At 45.4% G+C, this 20,687-nt stretch overlaps 1 protein-coding gene across 1 annotated transcript in view; it reads right to left on the reverse strand.

Annotated features, from left to right (window-relative positions):
* Positions 1-15,976, reverse strand: part of LOC311357554 (tumor protein p53-inducible protein 11-like) — a 28,724-nt gene extending 12,748 nt beyond the window's left edge. The window contains exons 1-2 of the mRNA XM_084477533.1: positions 15,856-15,976; positions 12,711-12,812 (exon numbers count right to left, since the gene is read on the reverse strand). The gene's annotated coding sequence lies outside the window, so the exon portion shown is untranslated. The remainder of the gene's footprint in view (positions 1-12,710; positions 12,813-15,855) is intronic.
* Positions 15,977-20,687: the final 4,711 nt, after the last annotated feature.

The following is a 20,687-nucleotide window of genomic DNA, read 5'->3' on the forward strand; positions in this document are numbered from 1 at the left end:
ATTTGTTTCAGAATGAAATGACGGCGAGCATGATTTCAGACACACATCACATCAAAATTGTGTTACCATGCGAGATCTTCTTCACTCGTCACAGTCAAATGACAGTGGCAATTCTTACAGGATTGTGCAAAAAAAATAAGAAAAACTGTATAGACAGTAAAAAGAAGCAACACTAATACAATTATTAGTGTTATTGTCGAACAGAAGAAGCAACACAACCGTACATAAATAATCTGTGCGTGAGTGCATGGAACTTGACAGAGCTGCTGAGTTCAGTGTTCAGTGCTGATAGCCTGGGGGAAAGAAACTCTGTTATCAGTCTCTGCGTGACTGAGGAGGCGCTTGCCAGACCGCAGCAGGAAACCTTCCAACGCCGGGGTAGGCTCAGGTTCTGCACAAGTCCTGCAGCGAGGGGAGGGTGCTTCAAAGAGTGAGTTCAGCCGCCCGCGCTGCTCTCTGCAGAGCCCTCCTATCCTGAGCGGAGCTGTTGCTCGCTGTCTGAATGCTCTCTGCCGCTCCAGAGGAGAAGCGCTGAAGCACACCCCCCACGGGAGACTCGGTACTTCTTCAGAAGCCCGAGGTGTTAACAACGCTGCCTAGCCTCTCTCACCCGAGTGTCTGTGTGTGTTCAACACGTCAGATCCTCTATGATGTGGACTCCCAGGTATTCATAGCCGCTCACCCTTTACACAGAACGCAGTTGGGGGTGTACGTTCTCTGTTGTCGTGTCTCTCCCTGAACCCCTACAATCAGCTCCTTGGGTTTGGGTGACATTTGTGAGGAGGCGGTTTGTCTGGCACAGCTCAGCCACTACCCTACGAGGGGAGGAAGGCACAGATGTAATCCTGTAATCAGCCTCCCAAAGCATTCCATGACGACTGAGCTGAGGGCCACCGGTCGTCGGTAGTCATTCAGGCGTGCTGGAGAAGAGAGCGCGCTGGAGACTCATTGTCATGCACAGGGACAACAGTGAGGCGTCCTAAGGCAGGTGGGGAGCGCGGACCGAGCCAGGGACAGGGTGAGTAGTGTGGAGAACACCGGGGCGAGCTGATTAGCACAGGTCTTCAGTCGCTTGCCAAGATACGCCATCTGGTATCCTGCAGCCTTCCTGCCATTTCACACTCGCCAGGGCCCTCCTCACGTCGCGCTCAGTCCCAGAGAGTGGGCGGTGCTCCTCCCCAGCGGTGGAGCTCTCTCTCCAGCTGCTCTATAGCTCACCCACGCTAATCACCTGTTGGTATACTGGGAGTCCTTTAACAGACCCAATTACCTCCGTTAAACCAGTGCATGACCAATGGTGTCAATTGACCAAGATGGAATCATGATATTGATCCGCAACAAAAGCAGATCAATAAATTCGCTCTGAGACAAGGATTGTTAGTGAAAAAGTGTGAGCGTTTAATGCTACAGATTGCCCGTCTCTGTGGCCGCTGGTGAAGAACCGCGAGGTCTACAGACAATGCGCTGGAACTATTGATCAGAGGTAATGAATGAAGGCCGGGCGGCCGATAGGAATAGGGAGATTGTTACAAAGGACGCCAACATCGACGTCATTATAGGATTTGGTTCCCGGCTACGGAACAAACGGGAACATTCTGGCACGCAGTCTTTCCCGCCATGTGCACTCAATAAGTCCACCTGATGCATTCACTTGGATCAGATACCGTTTCAGCACGGCCACGTTCCATTCATTGGTTTAATTGGACTTCCCAGGGTGCATCAGCGACCGAAGGCAACAAGCAAGATCAAGAGCAGAAGCACAGAGAGCCTCTGGGTTTGAATGCACTAAGGAGGTTATCCTCCTACAAGTACGGCTCCTGTGATCCACTCGGCCACACTGAGGGGAGCCAACGGTAAGGGCGTTTGGAACATTCTGCCATGAATATGCTTTGTACGCACGCAAGTCTATTTGAAGTTCAGTGGAGTCACGGAACATGTGTTGGGCCTTCTGTCGCCGAGTATGCCACATGCAAGATCCCACGCGTCCAAACGCCGCAGAGACGCCAGGCTCTGCGTCTTCTGCACCCGCTCTACCGTGGTATGACAGCTGCAACCGTAGAAGGAAAGGACAGGAGGAGCAGGGCGGTAATCCGGGGGGGGGGGGGAAACTCACACTCACAATGCACACTCACACGGACACACACAGAATTGGTCCAGAGCGGGTTTCTTTTTGGTTCACAAATATAATGGTAATGTGGCAATAAAGGAAAAGAAAAGAAAAAATAGACCTTGTGAGTTTTCTTGACTTCTTGACTGCGTCCACGTCATTGTGAAGCTATGTGGTTTCCGCTGTGGACCAGCCGCTATTACATATCTTGATGTGAGACTGGGTTGCACACAGACACACACCCTCACCACACCACGAGAGGAAGCACACCACTCCACGAAAAGAAAGAATACTTTTCGAACACCAACTCTGAGGCCTGTTTTAATGCCACGCTGTATTTGAAATGTACATTTAGTAATGTCTCAATACTAAATAAATAACCCCCATCATTCCCAGAATAAAGAAAACGTGAAAACATAATATTATGGGATGCAATGGTGGTCAAGGTAAGTAAAGAGGTGATGACACAACTAGGGCCCTTCATCTGCATCTTCACAGCGGCAAAGATTCCTCCCAGATGCCAACACATGCACATCCATCCGCCCGCCAGATGGAGTGGTCCTGATGCAGTTGCCTAGCAACAGCTAATGGAACGGGGGCTTAGTTGTGATTGAAAATGCTGTTGATGAGGTCTTTCCTCACATTCCCGGGCTGTCACTTTGCCGCTCTGCATAATGCCAGAGTGAAATAAAAAAGAAAAGGGCTTCAATCTGTATTCAGTCTGCTGGAGTGGAGGTGTGTGTTCACAAGAACGTGCCAAGTGTTAAAACAACTCAACTAGTGGATTAATTCAAGGTTAATGGTCTTATAACCATTGCCTTGTGACACATCCAAGGAATCAGTGTTGAATTGAAAGTGTTGAATTCAGTGATGAAATGCTCGACTGTCAAAAGGTGTACAGATATTTTTGCCAGTAATGATAGAGAGCGTTTGATACTAACAGAACAAATAGGGGTAATTCAAAGAAAGTAGCATAATGAATTATAGAATTTCAAAACAAAGGCATTTCATGGTACTGAACAGCAAAACATCACTTAGTAGTAATAACCGACTCCTACGGGGACAATAAACTGGTGATGTTCAGGCCAAATCACAAAAAAAAACACCGCCATTGATGTGATGATGTCTTGCATCAAAACAATCAATTTAAATAATATTCTACAGAAAGCAGTTACAGGGACACAATGAAAAGGACTTGAGTATTTCCTCCCCTTACGAGACCCTTGTGGCAGGCAACCTACGCACGCAGGTGACTAAGGCGTCTCCAAGGAACACAGACTTCACAGGGACACTAAATGCATGAGGACGGCTTCAATGGCTTTATGGAGAAACGGCCGCATGAGTCACGGCGACGACATACAAAGCCAGCTGGGGGACGTAGTCAGTCGTTAAACCACAGGTTCCCTTTTTCTCTTTGACGAGATTAAGCATTGTCTTGGGCAGGATGTGAGGATTAATCTGCTTGTGGTCCTTCCAAGAAAAAAAAAAGGGAAATGTACCATCTATGAGTTCAAGGGAACAGGGTTTAGTCAGGACTGAAGTGTGCCCTCTGTTAAGGCTAACTGTGTAGCGGTAGGGAAACAAATCGACGGAGCCAGCCACGGGTTGTTAATTAAGCAAAGTGACTGCAGAATGAATAATTTTAAAGAGCAAAGCACATTTTCATATATATACACACATTTTGTAAATTAAGATTGTTATTACTGTCATGGGTGAAGCATAAAACAGCTTCCTGAAAACCTTGTTAACAGAAGAACTTTGCCGGTTTCTCCTAATTGCTTGTTTAATTTTCTTGATCAAAATACAGATGGAAAAATCCAACAGGATCAGATAGACCGAAGTGTCTCCAACAGTGTTGGGGGGGAAAACAAAAGCTGGGGGGCTGAGACCTATGATAGGGGGTGAGGGGGTGAGCACAAGGACAGTGTTTTGCTCATAACAAAAGCAGTCTCCATGGCCTAAGCTGAGCAGCCAACGTGGGGTGGTTGGCCCACTCAGAACAAAACAAACCACTGCTCGTTTGATTACACAACTCCTTTCTTGGAGACAAGTCACCTATTGGTGGGGTTCATCTTGATCACATATCTCTTTCAAGTTGATAAAGTGCACTAACTTAAAAATAATGCAGCGAAATCCTTGCAAATGTTCCAAGTATTGTCATGGCGTGCGTCTCCAAACACCTCCGTTCAACAAGCTAAGTGTTCGTGAAATCCTGAGCGCTGATCAGAAACACAACCTCGGACTGTAGTCCAATATAGAGTACTAAAATAAAACGCAGACATAATATGTGGATGCTTGACATTTGCAGAGGAATTATTTCAAGCCGGTGGAAGTATCTGGGTTTTATTCACGCCTGGCCTTTTTTTATATACAATATATACAACCGCGTTGTTCTATACTTTGTTGGCCAAAAAAAAAAAAAAGATCCCTCCCTGAGGCAAAGCAGACCACCTTGTCGCGGCGCTCCGCGGAATACAGGACAGTCACGAGGCGGTCCGCGGGGGGAAAGGGCGCCCGCTTGTCAACGCTACATTATGGTGTTTAGCTAAAGTGATTTACAACACTGCTGAGTCCACTTGCCGTGCAATAAACCACGCACAAATACAACATTTTGATTAGGGATTTCCCCCAGCCTTTATATTCCGTTATTATATCTCGCGGCAGCAGAAGACCGACTCCTAGCCAATGCTGCTGTTAATCGACTCCCGTGTTGACGGCGCACAGGAGCGCGTTCGCCTGGTGTTTGCTCAGCAACACCCCCACCCCCCTTTAACAGCGAGACACAGTTATTGCTAGGGCACGTAGGCGCGCAAACAGAGCCAATTTAGTGGACGGCTTCAGGACGTTTTAGAACTTCATCAGGTATGTCCTTTATTCATTCAGTTCATTAGTGTGGAGGATTTAATCTGAAAAAAAATAATGTGGGTGGGTAACGGGACGTCACGCACCACGACTCCCCAAATCCCCGGGGGCGCATCTGGGGGTGGCGACTTAGTGGCACATCCGTGCACTCCTCACCTGTTGGCGAGCCAGAGAACATCCCGTGCCAATTCCCCCCTCTCTCACTCTGAACAATGGCTTCCCGAGCCTTCGCAGGAGCTTAGCTGGATGGATGACGCCGACACCGGGGCCAGTGTTGATGACACGGGTGGCCCAGCTGGTCGTCTTACCACCACCCCCCCCCCCCACCTCACCGCCTGGCCACCCCCGCTGATCCCTCAGGGCAGGGGGGGGGGGGGGGGGGGGGGGGGGGGAAGAGAGAGGGGGGGGGGTGAGGGAAGGGAGGGAGGGGGTCTCTGCAGCCTCCTACCTTCTACACCTCTTCCGACATGTCAGTCCAGCTCAAGATTAAGGAAATGTTGTACAGCTCAGTATACAGCTCAATGTACAGCTCAGTGTACAGCTCAGTATACAGCTCAGTATACAGCTCAGTATACAGCTCAGTATACAGCTCAATGTACATCTCGATACAGCAAGTGCTGCCATTGTTTCATGTTGTATAGATACAATGTTTTTTGACCGCCGGGGATGAAATATCGCTTAATTGCTTTAGCGTGTCGAAACTGCCCTTGCCAAGCGCAAACAGCAACCCACACAGGCAGAGAGGAGGACGTGTTAATTATGAGGGTTCACGTACTTAGAAACTGTGAGGTGATAGCGCTCTAGCACGTCATTTATAAGTGTTGCCGTTTAGCAAAGAACTATTGGAATCGCTCCAACATTAGACACTTATTTATTAGATTATGGTGATTTAGACTAGTGAATTCGAAAGGCAAACGTGAATGCCGTTTTAGACGGATGTTGGGCTGCCAGAGCTGGCACCAAATGCACTTTTTAAATGTAGGCTAATAACTACTTCCAGTGGCTTCGGACTAGGCAAGAGTAGCACTAGGTAGCCGCCGCCGCCACCACCGCCGCGTCTGAGTGGGTCGTCTGTGATTGTTTGCGGTTTCCATCACACTGGAGCTAGTGCTCCCCATGCCAGGTCCGCTGCACCGCTAACATGGGTCCGGCTCGGGCTGCGATGAGGAAAAACACAAGCGACACTTCCCGCACGCACACACAGCTGGGTGGTGATTCATCCTCACTACAAGACAGAGTGCCCCCCCCCCCCCCCCCCCCGAGAGGTAAACGCACACGCAACTACACAACACAGGCACACAGGGGAGAGGAGGCGAGAGAAGAAATCACCGTTCTAATCCTGCACCTGGGGGACCACTGGTAGAGGTGTGAGGACGCAGAACTCGGCCTTCTCCTTCTGTGCGCCGCGAATAACAAAACCGAGCACACAGAAAGGTAGAATCATGGGGACACACACACACACACACACACACACACACACACACACACACACACACACACACACACACACACACACACACACACACACACAATTACTGTTATTATTTTTGAGCTCATGAGCAATAACATAATAGCAGCCTCACAGCGGGAGTGGAAAAATAATAATACAGGCTTAGTGTGTGTGTGTGTGAAGTCAATCCGTCAAAAGGGCTGTAACACAGAAGACCTTATCGCGAGGCAAACTCTACCCAGGACCCCGGAGGGCTGGGAGATTAGTGTATACATTCAGGGAATGTGTATGCGCTACGACTGTATGATTGATTACCGGTGTTATTGTCCACTGGGCTCGGCTTAGCATAGCGAATGCCCTGTGGTGATTAAGTTGAGGTCCGGGCACCGGGAGAGGTCAGATGTTGGTTGCCCATGGTAACGGTCAGTGGAAGTCGCATTATTCATTGAATTAATGAGACTTTAATGATGTGGAACACATTGGTTTTTTGTGAGGGGGGGGGGGTGGGGGGGGGGGAGAGAGCTTTTTTTTTTAACATAGGGCCATTTTCACAAGTAGGAGAAAACAAGCTGTAGCGCGTAGCATGGGTCTGTTTGATTTAGGTATGGCACTGCAACAGTATGTCACAACTAGTCAAGTAAATATACATCGACCATACCGATGCTGCGATAGCCTTTACCCTTCTATTGACCGCCTGTGAAAAAGGGTCCATTAGATTCCAGTGTCTCAGGTTTCTGGTGTAAAACAAGCCAACGGAAGAGAGTCCTGTGTATGAGCAAATTCCTGGGCAAATTGAACCCTGATACCATATACCAGAAGGATGTTCGTGTCTGTGGAAACCTCAGTTGACGCAGAGGCAGAACAGGGGACTATTTTTCTTCATCACACATTAAAAGAGCCCAACGTGAGGAATTATAATAGCCTGCTTGGTTTGACAATAACGAAAAACAAAATCAACTCATTTTGTGGAAATCTGAAACAATGAATAATAATTGCTCTGAATTTCTAAAGCGTTGAGCAGCAAAGGGTTGGTAATTGTACTTTGAAACATTATGAAGCAATTTGATTGGATTTCTGATGAGTAATTCACAGTTTAATCCTTTCAGCACTCAACAATAATAATAATAATAGCAAGGCATTGGTGCATAGCTGTCTACTAGTAGTACAGCTGTACCATAGGCCATTACTACTGCATCAAAATGAAAAGTTCCACTTCTATTTTTAGACTAATGGGTAACCTCAGGCCAGACATGTTTACAAGTCCATGGCCATAAAACTCCACGGAAGCTCATTTCAGACAGAATCTGGTCCGCGACCGCATGACCACACACACATTAGTGGGAAACCTATAACAGGTGTCACACTAAAAAAAGGCGAGATAATGGAAAGTAGAAATATGACAAATTGCATTGTGGTGGCCAACAGTGCGATAACCCCATGGCATGGCCTTAAAACCGGCTGCATCGATAACAGAAAAGCACTCAAAATGGATTCCTGCCTGCGAGCGTGTGGTGGGTTCAAAGGGAAGCAGAGAACTAAGCCGAATAAAGTAATAAGGATACGCTACTTCAGTGAGGGCCCATCTGTGGTACAACACACTTAACAGTTGTACATCGAGTACCGGATGTTTGTTTCCCATCATGAACACAAATATACACACAGATGGGCGGGCATGAATTCATTCATCAACTGAATATCAGTGAAATACTACCACTGCCACGAGCCTTCTAGCTAAGTAAGCATGAACTCTAAAGACATTAGCTGATGTATCTAAGCAATTCCTTTAACTTTGTATTTTGTCCATTTGGTATTATCGACCAATAAAGACCTCTCTTTAAAAGATCACTTCACACAAACTAGGTAATAGTTTCACTGTACTAGGTCCAATTATTATCAGGTTATGCAAAACACCACCAGTAGTGATTTCACGAGTAACCTGAGTAACCTCTTCGGTTTAATGGAGGTTAATTAACAACTACCATTATTTGTTCAGTCTCCTCTTCAGCTTAAATGGTTTTGAACTTTCGATGTTCTGTAACAGTGCCACATGCTGGCATGGCGGGCCGAGACAACCCTGCTTTGGCTTCACTCCCTTGAGACCAACCGACGGCAGAATGCGCGGCATCTCGACCCCCCTGAGGGCCGTCACCAGCCGTCCAATTCTAGGGTCTGTAGTACGCGTTAACTGGGACGACATCCAGGCTCCTTACAACCCGCCATCTTCTCAATTATGTCAGACTCCCTGTCTGCTAGCCGGCCGCACGCTGCTAGGGGAGGGGGGGGCTTCACTGGCATTATCCCCTACGAAGCAATTTGAGTTTAGGCGGGCAGTTGAAGGGGAAATACTTGCCAGTTCAGGCATCTGACCGTAGTTCCATCAGCAGGCACGTTTATCATAATAGGATCGAGAAGCAAGTTTGACCGCTCGATGAAACACCGACCGCTCAGTGTAGCTAAACCGTCTGGTGACCTTCTCGCGCGACACGTCTTTGAAGATGCCGAGGATTCAGAAAAAAGTCGTTGTTTGCTAATGAACCCGGGTTTACTAAATAGACACCTGGTTGCTCGGCGACCAAGTTGGCCGACAGAGGGCCTTCGATCGAGGGCACACTTGGCACGACGGCGACGATTGAATTTCCCCGGTAAATGTCAGAAACCCTGGCTGAGAATACGATGAGTCCCCTGGCTTGGTGTGCAGGACGCATGGCATTAGAGGCTTCAGTCTCACTCATGTCAATACTAGTTAAAGATTCACATTTCCCTGTTAAGGTTGAACAGAGGGTTTCCTTTACAGTGGTATGAATGTGTAAAGTTATTACTACATGTGGTGTATATATGGATCTCTTGGCTCAAAAGATTCTTCGTTGGAAAGCACATGACTGTCCATACATCTTCGATGAGAGCACCACGGTTTAGACTTGTGTTCGCACATATTTAGACCTCATTAGTGTCATGTCGTACTCTACATATCATCCATTTTTCTTGCATAATTTCTGCTTAACAAGTGAAGAGTTCTGTTGTGTACATAATTACGGTAAATTATATATAATTATGATAATGAAAAAGATATCAGATATATTAATCAGATGAACCTTGATGTAAGGCTATATCCTTCTCAATTCTAAATCAATGTAATGACACCCTTTGGCAATGAATCCTTCACGCCTTGAGCCTGAGCATCCATGGTCATGGCCCAGTGTTGGTCTTATTGTAAGCCTGGCCATTGTGGGAGGCAGTGGAACACTTTCCCTCCCCGAGCCCCTCTCTTGTCTGGTGGTTTCTAGGTTAGGGCCGGCCAAACCTGGAGGACGAGCCCACAAATACACACCGATGTGTTGTGATGCTCTAAATGAAACGAGGTTAGATAGAGTCAAAGACCTTACTGATATTGCAATGCCAAGCATGCAGCTCTGTTGTGACTCAATTTGCAACCAGAGTTTCCCCAATGACCAATTGGGATGTTGAACTCAAGCTATAAGCTTGTCAGCATCAATAGTTCAAGTGGTTGAGTGGTCTTTTTGTGTAGTTGGAAGTGCCACAACACGCGTGTTCATATCTAATGCCGATTGCAATGTCAGCCCCTGTTCAGTCCCTGTGGGATTATGGAGGAAAAAAAACATCATCCCATAACCCATCATCCCATATTTCTGGTTTGCAAAACAATATTGCACACCTGTGGTGTGCAATATTGTTTTGCAAACACCAGCGCAAATGGTTGCGCTCACGTATTATTGGGTTCTCCATCACACACCCCCCCCTCCCCCTCTGCAAATAATCAAAGGTTATGGACGACACAAAATCAATAGCAGAGGCATCCGTTATTTGCTTTGTCTGATCAAGGGAGGCGATGTCGTCATCACAGAGTGCAGGTAACCCACACAACAAGACCAAACAGGGAAGTATTAGGGCTATAAACTGCAACATGCCTTGGAACCTGTCTCGACTATTCCCTTTTCCCACCTTGTGAGATGTATTGAATGATCGCAAGACAGAATTGATTCATTCATCCGGTGTTAATAGCCCAGATCCTGTGGCTCAGCACAAAACACAAAAGGTGTGAAAAACGTGACGCATGTTCAGGTGGGTGGGCAAAAAGACGGCTTCCCAGCCTGATGACTTTATTACAAATACTCGCTCACACTCTTCGAGTGTCGGGTGTGTGTATGTGCAAGTTCAATGAAAGGAAAGTGCATTTGCATTGCTAGCTCCACCTGCATTCACTACCTAGGAAACCTTAACAATTTCAGACAAAGCATCAAAAGAGGACTGCATTCTTGTTTTGCTATAGCAGCAATAGTGCCTCATTCCTAATTAGACCTAAGTGTTCCCTGAATGCCTGACAGCCATCTTAAAATAGATGCCACGTACAACCAAAACACAACCTCTTAGCATTACATTATCACTGATTGTCAACACTTAAATCCTGATCATTGGATGCAAATTGACTGAGATTGAGTATCTGGAAAAGTGCTTCACAACACTGCTGGTATTAGGGTCTTGCTGCAGGCTTTGTTTACACTCATATCTTGCTAATCAGGTTATTTTCTTTCACTCAATGTGTGGAGTGTAGGAGGGCTCAGCAGTGTTTACATGGAAACAACCAGGTGGGAAAGAGCCTAAGAGAAAGCAACCACTGCATGGCTTTACAGGGGTAATCAGGAGGAACAGGGCGGCACTTAAAGTTATCTGAGCTAGGCTCTGCTTTGTTACCTTGGCATGGACATGGTTAAGGTGGTATGATGGAAATGAGGGTGTGGTGCAGCGGAACCCTGACAAATCAAAGTGCAGTGGAACTTTCTTTGTTACATCAGAGTGCATTGGAACCCTGGCACATCAAAGTGCAGTGGAACTTTCTTTGTTACATCAAAGTGCAATGGAGCCCTGGCACATCAGAGTGCAGTGGAACTCTGGCACATCAAAGTGCACATAAGGATGATCTGGGTAAACATCATCCCAGGGTGCCAATGAAACATCTGCAACAGTCGTCACAATTACATTAGGCCTAACCAAAGCCAATATTGATGATGCTGCAGTTCCAATTTGTGCTTGTGCTACCTCATACAACATAAAAACATACCACATTAAAAATGACTTCTCACTCCCTAGCAACTAACAGCCATTTTTCAAAGTCAATATCAACTACATAAAAGCGCTGGGGTGCCAGGCATGAACATTGATTGATCAGATCCAGACAGACATTCAGATATACATTCCTTTCAAGACATCACCATTAACACACGGCACGCGCAATCATTTCCAAACACTACTGAAGCAAACTGCAGACACTTATCGGCCCCACAAAGCAGCCTACCCCCCCCCAGAACAGTGGGAGCCCAACGTGAGAGATGAACCACCGCTGGGCTGCTCCCGTCCTCCTAGCAGTGGCAGGCCCATTAAGGGAGGGAAAACCAACGGGGCGGATCTGGAAACGCCGTCCTGACGTGAACAAGTCACGGAACGACGATGTGGTGCGCAGTCACAAACGACGTGACCTACATTATGTGAGGACATGCACATTGCATTACACACAATAACAGTTAACCGTTGGCAAACACGCAATCGTTGATCGTTTGTGTGTTTGTCAACACATTAGAGCGAGTCAAGTCTGGGGTTTGGAGGCAATAATGAATGATTCATACAAAATATTTGATTTGATACTTTTCACACTGGACTAAATGCCATATTTGTCACGGTTCTGTCTGATATTCTTTCACCATCTCTGGTTTTCAACAGAACACACCTTTTTTTCGTGTTTTTACACGTGGCACTGGAGATTTTCAGATGTGTCACCAATGACTGGCGTAGTAAATACGTTCATGCCTCACTTTTACCAGGCAAAAAAAAAAAAGAGAGATGATTGCGTCGGTTGAAAAATCTATCACTATTGACACTCCCTAGTGCTTTAACTATTTAAATACTGACCACAGAGAGCAGGGCAGCAGCACTACATTATATCACACCGCAGTGTTTTAAAACTCTTTTGTCGGGACTCGGGGGCCTACTAAGCCCTACTGTGCTCTGAGTGGAAGCCTCTGCTTCGAGCGTCTCTGGCGCTCGCCCAGGCAGAAACACTACGCTGTTGTACTGTGTACCAGTCATGACAACGTTTGACCTGGCATTCAAATGTCCGAGCATAGTAACACAGCACTGAAAGGGGACTTTGTCCAAGACGAGCCGCGTAAGGAGAAATGTGACACCACATCTCCAGGAACATAATAATAAAACGATTGCTCACGCGACACTGTGCGGAACGAGGGACTAAGTTAGAAGGAAAATAAAAGTGTGACTTACAGGGTTGGAAGGCGGAGAGGGATCAGGGGTTTTCGCCTAGCTCCTAACCCCTGCTGCTGGTTACTCTGAACCCCCGGTTCTGTAGGTGGACCTTATTGAAACCTGTCAAGAAGATGAAGGTAAAAAATCGTATTAGAAAACATATTCCAAAAAACCTGGTAGAATACCACAGTACCCCGGCAGAAAATCCACTATTTTTGTTGTGAAAACAGATGGACAAGAAGGCATTATTCTAATGTCTTCCCTCCCAAATTGGTTGCCAAGATACAGACCATGACCGCACACGCCAGGTGGAATATAGGAAATCAAAGCATTCTCGGAAGATGGGGAAGGCGCCAAAACACAACACCTGCCAGCGCTTGAGGGGATACTTTTCATCCAGACATTTCTTTCCCCTTCGCTACGCATCGACAATCCAATCGCTCATCCCCGGCAGAATTGCGGCCCCCCCCCCCGTCCTCTCGACATCCTAGCCAGCGAGTAAAGATCGGTGGCCCTGGCAATGCAATGAAACGCCAATATCTACAAAAGGCAGCCGATCAACCCATCACACAGTCCGTGACTCCCACTGTTGTGGAGGCAGAGGCTGAGGCACATCTGGGGTCCCTCGCCGTGCCGCCGGGACACGCTAGGAAGCCCCACATGCCAAGGTAATGAGTCGTAAGAGGAACAGGGGATAGAGCCTTCCTCTGTGATAAGAACGCTGCTGGCCATAGCCCCCAGAGAGAAGATGAGAGATAAACCAAAAAACTATATATAGCCAAGTACACCATTCCTTGGCTGAATAAAACGTGTCTGTTGCCATATTTCTGTTTGGCTCTAAATAACACAATCGGCCTTGTTGTTTTCAAGAAATTTGGAGAAAAAAAAACCTAGGAGTTCCTAGGAGTCCTAAGATGTACCGTTGACACGATGAGGACAAACGTGACTACCGGGGGTCCTCTTCGTCTCATTGGGAAAACAAGATGCAGAATAGAAAGAAACCAGCCTTCCAGCGAACCTGGATGGTCAGTAAAGTTCTGTGGCCTACCGTATCTCAGCTCGGACCCAAAAACGTCTACATTGCAAGGACCCAAATCATCCGCCACATTGCAAATAGCTCCAGACAGGCTAGACTTCAAGGTCTTCGTGCAGTCGGAGATGGCTGGTGAAATGGAATGCTACTTATTCACCTCGTGATTAAAAGTTAAAAAGGGAGTCACCATCTGTTTGGGCTCGCCCACCTGCTGAATATGGGGACCCCCCCCCAGAGCTTTGTGGGAGATGGCCGACAGCTAGGCTTTCTCCTACACATTTTTTAAAATAACTTCTTCAACCTTGACTGAAAGGTGCTGTAGGTAACATTCTATCGAGTATCGACCGAGAGAGAGCTGAATAGAGCAGAAGAGAGCTCGATTTTGAAGCTTAACACAAAAATAGTTTCCACCATCACCCCCGCTACGTTACTCTGCCATTTAGAAGTGTTGCAGTCACACAAACTGTTATTGAATTCTGAATTTGCTCGTACAGAGGCAGGCACAGCCAATTTGAAAACAGATATTCTCGCAGAACATTTCACCCACTAACATCCTACGACTGGCTTCTGCATTTTCAAAAAATGACACCCAAATTATTGCTCTTAAATCATATCTACAGATAACTGGTTATAATTTGTTCGACAATGCATATTCAACAAGATTAATTTGCAGGTGCTTGAGAGACTAGTCAAAATAATGTTTCATTGAGAAGCCAATAGTTCCTATAAATCCATGCTACGTCTACCTCGGCATTGAGAATGAGCTGACCAGAACTAAAGCTACTCTAATGGCTGTTTTATTCTATTATCAATGGTTCCATTGTCTGACGTTAACACAACTATCTTTAAAACAGACATCTACCAAACAGCTACCCCCACATTCTCCATATTATAATATTGCCACAGTGCTCCAATTCGGTCACCATGGGCACCCAAGACATAAAAAGTTGTAATTGGCTTACCATTAGTTGTTCCAATTAAAATAACTTGGGCAACTGCATAGTCGTTATGGGTTGCAGAAGATGGATCCAAAGATTATAACTCAGCTAGAATCTCGTTAAATGAAGAAAGAAGCAACTATGTATCTATGGTATTATGATCATCTTGTTTGCCATATCCATCCATATATGTGAATACAACATTTACAGGGCCATGTTGTCAGCAATGTTGAGCCAATCAAAATGTATAAGCTATAAATATGCTTTTGGTTTAGTTTTTTGAAAACATTAAAATATGCTTTTTTAACTGTTCTTCAAATGTTGTTGGCCTATATGGTTATAAAAGAGTAGGCCTATATGGACCGGTGCCTGGTATCTGAAAACAACACCCACGTCTGACCACAAGCAGATACCCACACACCATCTTATAGTAGGCCTACTATATCAAGCATCTCACCACTTTCATCTCTGTAAGGTATAGGTTGTACTCCATTCGCTTTTTTTCTCTTTCAAGTGATGCGTTGTTTTGACATTCTTTCAATCTGCTGTTCACTGGAAGTCAGTGTGAAAAGCAGGCGTTGCTTGTGGTCATTCAAGCTAATCTGAAACAGTTGCTGTAAACAAAGTCCCCCTGCAGCCCTGACAGCTCCCGTATTTTACACCCTCCAAAATGTCAGTAATCGCCACAGGAAACTTTTTTTTCTTCACTCCCACATTCAGTTGCGAAACATGGAGAACTTGGATGAACGTTACATATGTTAAAAACACATTCTCTAGCCTAGGTTCAGGAGAAAAATCATGTTTTCTGGATTACGCTGTAACTTTGTATCCTCTCTGGTTGGGTGGGGGTGATTGATTGGTGGGGGCCTAAATGTGCGTCCATTGTTAAATTGGTCGTTTAAATTCAGTGTTTGTTTAAATTTCGCATAGCCAAGCACATGTCTCAAAATACTATATATATATATATATATATATATATATACACACACACACACACATTTAAATACACGAAAGATAAACCTCCTGCAACGTGTTTTGTAACACGTTTGACATAAATACTAACTTCCTGAGACCTATAATATAGAAAAACAATTCAACAAGTCATGCGTCTCGTCCGCACCAAAATCCAGGTCTGTTGATAATCCCAAACGAGTGTCAAAAGCGAATACAATAAAAAACTGAAACAACTTACGAAGCTGGAAGCAAGAGTTGCAGTTTTAGTCCAGGGAAGTGAGCGCGTAGAAGCGTGTTTCAAGCGCGCACATTTGATAGGTTTAACATCGCTCCGCTGAGTGCTTCAAACCTCGGTCAGCAAACAATCCGATGGAGCTCCGCCGCTGGGCTACCGTAAAGACAGGCGCACTCCTAAACGCGCACATGGACATTTTACCGTAACTTGTAGGAACTATAGCCGCTTTACATTTCTTCGGAGGAATGATGTTGTTATTAGTTTTTATGCAAAGCAATTAACTGAGCCTATTTTTAACAAACTGTGAAACCTTTCGCAAATGCATGGCAATACATATTAAGGTGTATAAGATTCAGCCGTCGACGTGTGACATGCCATTGATGAAAACATTTCCTTCAGATAGTCTACATTTCGTTTGAGGGTTACCAGCAGACAACATAAATGAACCGTGTGCCAAGCTCTAGGAATTAAGCTCTAGGTCCAAACTCTAGGGATTAAGCCGTCAACGTGTGACATGCCATTGATGAAAACATTTCCTTCAGATAGTCTACATTTCGTTTGAGGGTTACCAGCAGACAACATAAATGAACTGTGTGCCAAGCTCTAGGAATTAAGCATAGAGGCATGTCAGGTATGACAGCATTATTTTCACACACAGTACGCCTGTCAAATTTTACTACATATTCATTCCATGCCCCAGGAATCCAATCTGACATTATACATGTAAGCCTTCACCGATGTTCCCAAACTGTGCACATTTGTGTGTGTGTGTGTGTGTGTGTGTGTGTGTGTGTGTGTGTGTGTGTGTGTGTGTGTGTGTGTGTGTGTGTGTGTGTGTGAGACTCTAGTTCTCTATGCTCCATGTGTATTCCCCTCCAACCGTGTGTACAACCAATCAGTAGTCAAACAAACAGTGTGGATGAGTGCACTAGGCTTTAAATGAAAGCCTAAATGATGCCTGGATCTTATCAGCTCCCCTCCTATAGTCATTAAAGCTCTTTAATAGCCTCATGTTTTGACACAGACTGCTAACAGAGCTTTGTTTTTAGTATTTATGTATTTATTTGTTGTTTGCTTCTCATGTGTCGTTATTGGTTTCAATATCACATGCTGCAAAATGTAATGGCCCATTCTCTTTAAGACAGTTAAGATTCTACTTCTACTATTCTGCTTCACTTTTCACTTGTGCAGACCAGTGTGCTTGTTGAACCGGATTCAAAACGAAGAGCAGCACCACCAAAGATATCGTCCGACCTTTACCAACTGTAAAATCCTTCACAAATGCATCCTAATACATATTAAGCTTTCTAAGATAAGCCATCAATGCGTCACACGCCAAAGAAGAAGACATTTCCTTCAGATAGCCTACAATTCCCTTCATCTCATCAAGCTTAGCAGCAGACAACATAAATGAACTGTGTGCCAAGCTCCAGGAATGAGCGTAGAGAGTATGACGGCATTATTTTCACGCACACTCATGCCTGTCAAAACACATTCATTCCAGCCCCAGGAATCCAATCTAACATCAGAGATGTTAACATCAAGATGTAGGCCATAAAGAGCCCTGCTACAAGTCTGTGTCATAACAAGATGGAGGTTATTAAAGAGCTCTCTTATCAGTCTGTTTCATAACAAGATCTGGGCTATTAAAGAGCTTAAATGGCTATAGGATGGGAGCTGATAAGAGCCTGGAATAATTTAGTGTACACAACCACTGCCCTGTGAGGAGGGTGGGGAGGAGGGGGGGGGGGGGTGTGACTGTAGGCGGTGGTCATCATCATAACAGGAAGGAAAGCACAACGGCGTCTATGATGATGAGACGGTCTTCCTTTGAAACCATGGCAGTGAGCACCCACCGCAGCCACTAATGGCGAGCCAAGCGTCAGGGAGTAACAGAGGAGGTGACTGAGGGATAGGAACAAACCATTTGATCTATCGTACAAGCAGACTCTAAGGGGAGAAGCCTAATGATGATCAAACCACCGTTCGGTGTACATTTTCTCCCTGTGCATAACGTTTTCCGGCCCCAGAGATGAAGTAGGTCTTTGTGCTTCCTCGGGTACTATAGCCTAGACCTTGCTTTCATCCCCTAACCATGCCGTGATGTATTGATATGGTAACGCTGGCTGTTGAGAGCCAGCATTGGCCTTCAGACAGACTGAGGACAAGGCATGGGGGGCTCTCGAGGGACCCAAGCCAGCTGGGCCCTGGGTCTGTTTATCCACCTGGGACAATTGCGCAACATTTGCCCCACCCCCTTGAGGGCCAGCTGTGGGTATTTATTTCAAGCGTTATTAAAATGTGGCGTGTGTTCTCTTTCATATGTCTCCCTCGCCTAGATCTTCATTTTCAAGTTCACTATTTTCATTTATTCAAAGTTAAACCTTGTAATACGTCATGTAGTCATTTGCGTTCAATAATATAGCCTGTAGACACGTGGAGGGAAGGTGATTGCGACGCAATAACATCAAGAAGGGTCAGGATTAACACCTGAAACATGACCTTTCTAAGCTTGCTGTATCCTATATGTTAGCAGTATACAGAACATACTTGTTGCATTAAAATAAAAAGCTGTGGTAATTACAAAGGGCACGCAGAACTCCAGTGGGGATGAAATCTAATCTGTTGTCCTTACAGTAGGCCAGACAGTGGCATTTGTTCATTCCACGTTTGATTAAATGTCATCTCAAGTGCCAGCTTATATTAGGGAACATAGCTCTTATATTTGTTCTTTGAGACGATCAGGCTTAGTGACCAACGTGTTGCTTTAATGAATATTCGAGAGCATCTTCGTGCCTGATCTTATGCAGAGAACATGGGGCTATATATAGAACTATAGTGTTTGTTTGATGTCAAGCAGCATTTAGCCCATGGTGTGAAATTAGAGATGAAAGAGGGAACATGACGTCCGGCCAGTGGCTTTGTGTAGGGTGCAAATAGGTCGGGCTTATCAGAAAACTCCATTAAAAAACAAATCACTAATACCTCTTATCTTGTGTCGGGACGATGGGGAGGTTATTATTCATTCAACTTAACGCACAACACCTGAGCATCCTGCAGACGTTATGACACCCGTCTCTGATACGCGATGATTTACGAGCAATATAATGCTACCAAGGAACCGATTTAATTTCCACCCGCCTGTTTCTTGGTGCTTGGAAACGGTGCTGAACGCATGCCTTGTTATTGCGTCGTAGGCGACACCGTCCCTTGGGGGTCAACGGGGAATCGAGGCGTGGGCTCATGGTTATATGAGTTCCTGACTCGTGCTGTTTAGGCTACATGCTGCTTACGCGGAGGAATGGGCACAGAGAACGACTTCACAGCTGATTCGGGCTGGCTCCTCTCCTCCCATCATTGGTAGCCTATAGGCTATCCCGCAATAAACTCTAGGGCCCCTCATGCCCCACAAATATCATTCAGCGAGACATGGCAGAGATTGTCTTGCCCTGTTTCATTGACAACAGACAAGACAGGCAGCCTTCTAGCAACAGGAGAATTTCCTCCTTTGGCTAGAAGGAGTCTTGAAAAAAAAAAAAAAAAAAAGATAATTTTTTGGAGATAATAATAATTCGCAGGATATGAAAGTTTGGGGGGTTGGATATTTCTGTAAAAATGGTGTCACAAGAGCAGCCTTCAGAAAGCAATGCAAAAATAAAGTAATAAAGGCTTGATGTGAAGAATAGTTTAACAAGCTGTGGGGAAATTTGTGAGAAAGTTGATTATATTAATAGACCTACAAGCCATATCAAAATGAATGTTGAATTAAACTTAATCAGGAAATACACAATAAGAAGGGTATTCTTACAACAGAAGCCTCCATTTTAAATGTATGTTTTCAAGTTAAGTATAAACCACCTTATAATAAAAGGTATGAACCTCATGATAAAAAATGTAATCACTGTGTGTCAAGGCGAGCTCAACCCTGGGTCTTATTTCACTCAATAGTCACTTTTGTCAGGATATCAAGCTCAGCGGGGGCTGAGCCAATAACAGCCCATCCAAAATGTGTTCCGGAAGATGCCCGGATCGATTGGCTCTTTATATCCATCTGACAGCCAGGTCAGTGCATTGACGCCAAACGTGGGAGTGTCAAAAGTATTTTCGCTATTTTCGTTCTGCTGATGAACTCAGAAGTCACAAGACCGAACAAGAACGTGTGGTTATGCGGAAGACAGAAACTTCCCTCACACACATACACACACACACACACACACACACACACACACTATGTAACAGAAGCTGTTTTTCTTGGAGAGGGGGGGGGGTTGTTGGATCGGATGAGGGTGTCTGCTGTATCTCTGGAATATCACACCAGTGCTTGGTGCAAAGTCAATCCAAACATCCCCCTCCTTTATTACAGGGCTGCTGCTGCGGTGATGGACTTGTCATTCAGAAGTCTTAGCTGAACAACGTCTGCTGCTGGGGGTCAAGTGTTGAACGTGCTTGGAGGAGCAGCTGAAGGCTACCGCACAATGAAGTCAGGTAGAATATTACTCACAGAAAACGACAAGATTCATCAGATGTTACTGTATGCGACGCATTGTATATCTGAATGTTCATAGCACCCTTGAAGACACATTGCGTTAAAAAAAAGACGGTAGGGAATTTGACTGTATAATGAACATATGAATGATATCTTGTACATTAAAACCTTTCCGCCACAAAAACAATTTAGACATGTTTTTGCAGGAAGTCTCCAAGTATTGTAGCGTGTAGGACAGAGTATTAATACACTCGAGAGAGTGAGAGTGCTATAGCGAAATGAATCAGGTGTGTGAGGTGTGTGCAGATATTATGGATACAGTTCTCTGGGAAAATGTGAATTTCTAATG

The sequence above is a fragment of the Micromesistius poutassou genome, assembly GCF_964030765.1.
Source record: "Micromesistius poutassou genome assembly, chromosome: 13".
Lineage (NCBI taxonomy): Eukaryota > Metazoa > Chordata > Actinopteri > Gadiformes > Gadidae > Micromesistius > Micromesistius poutassou.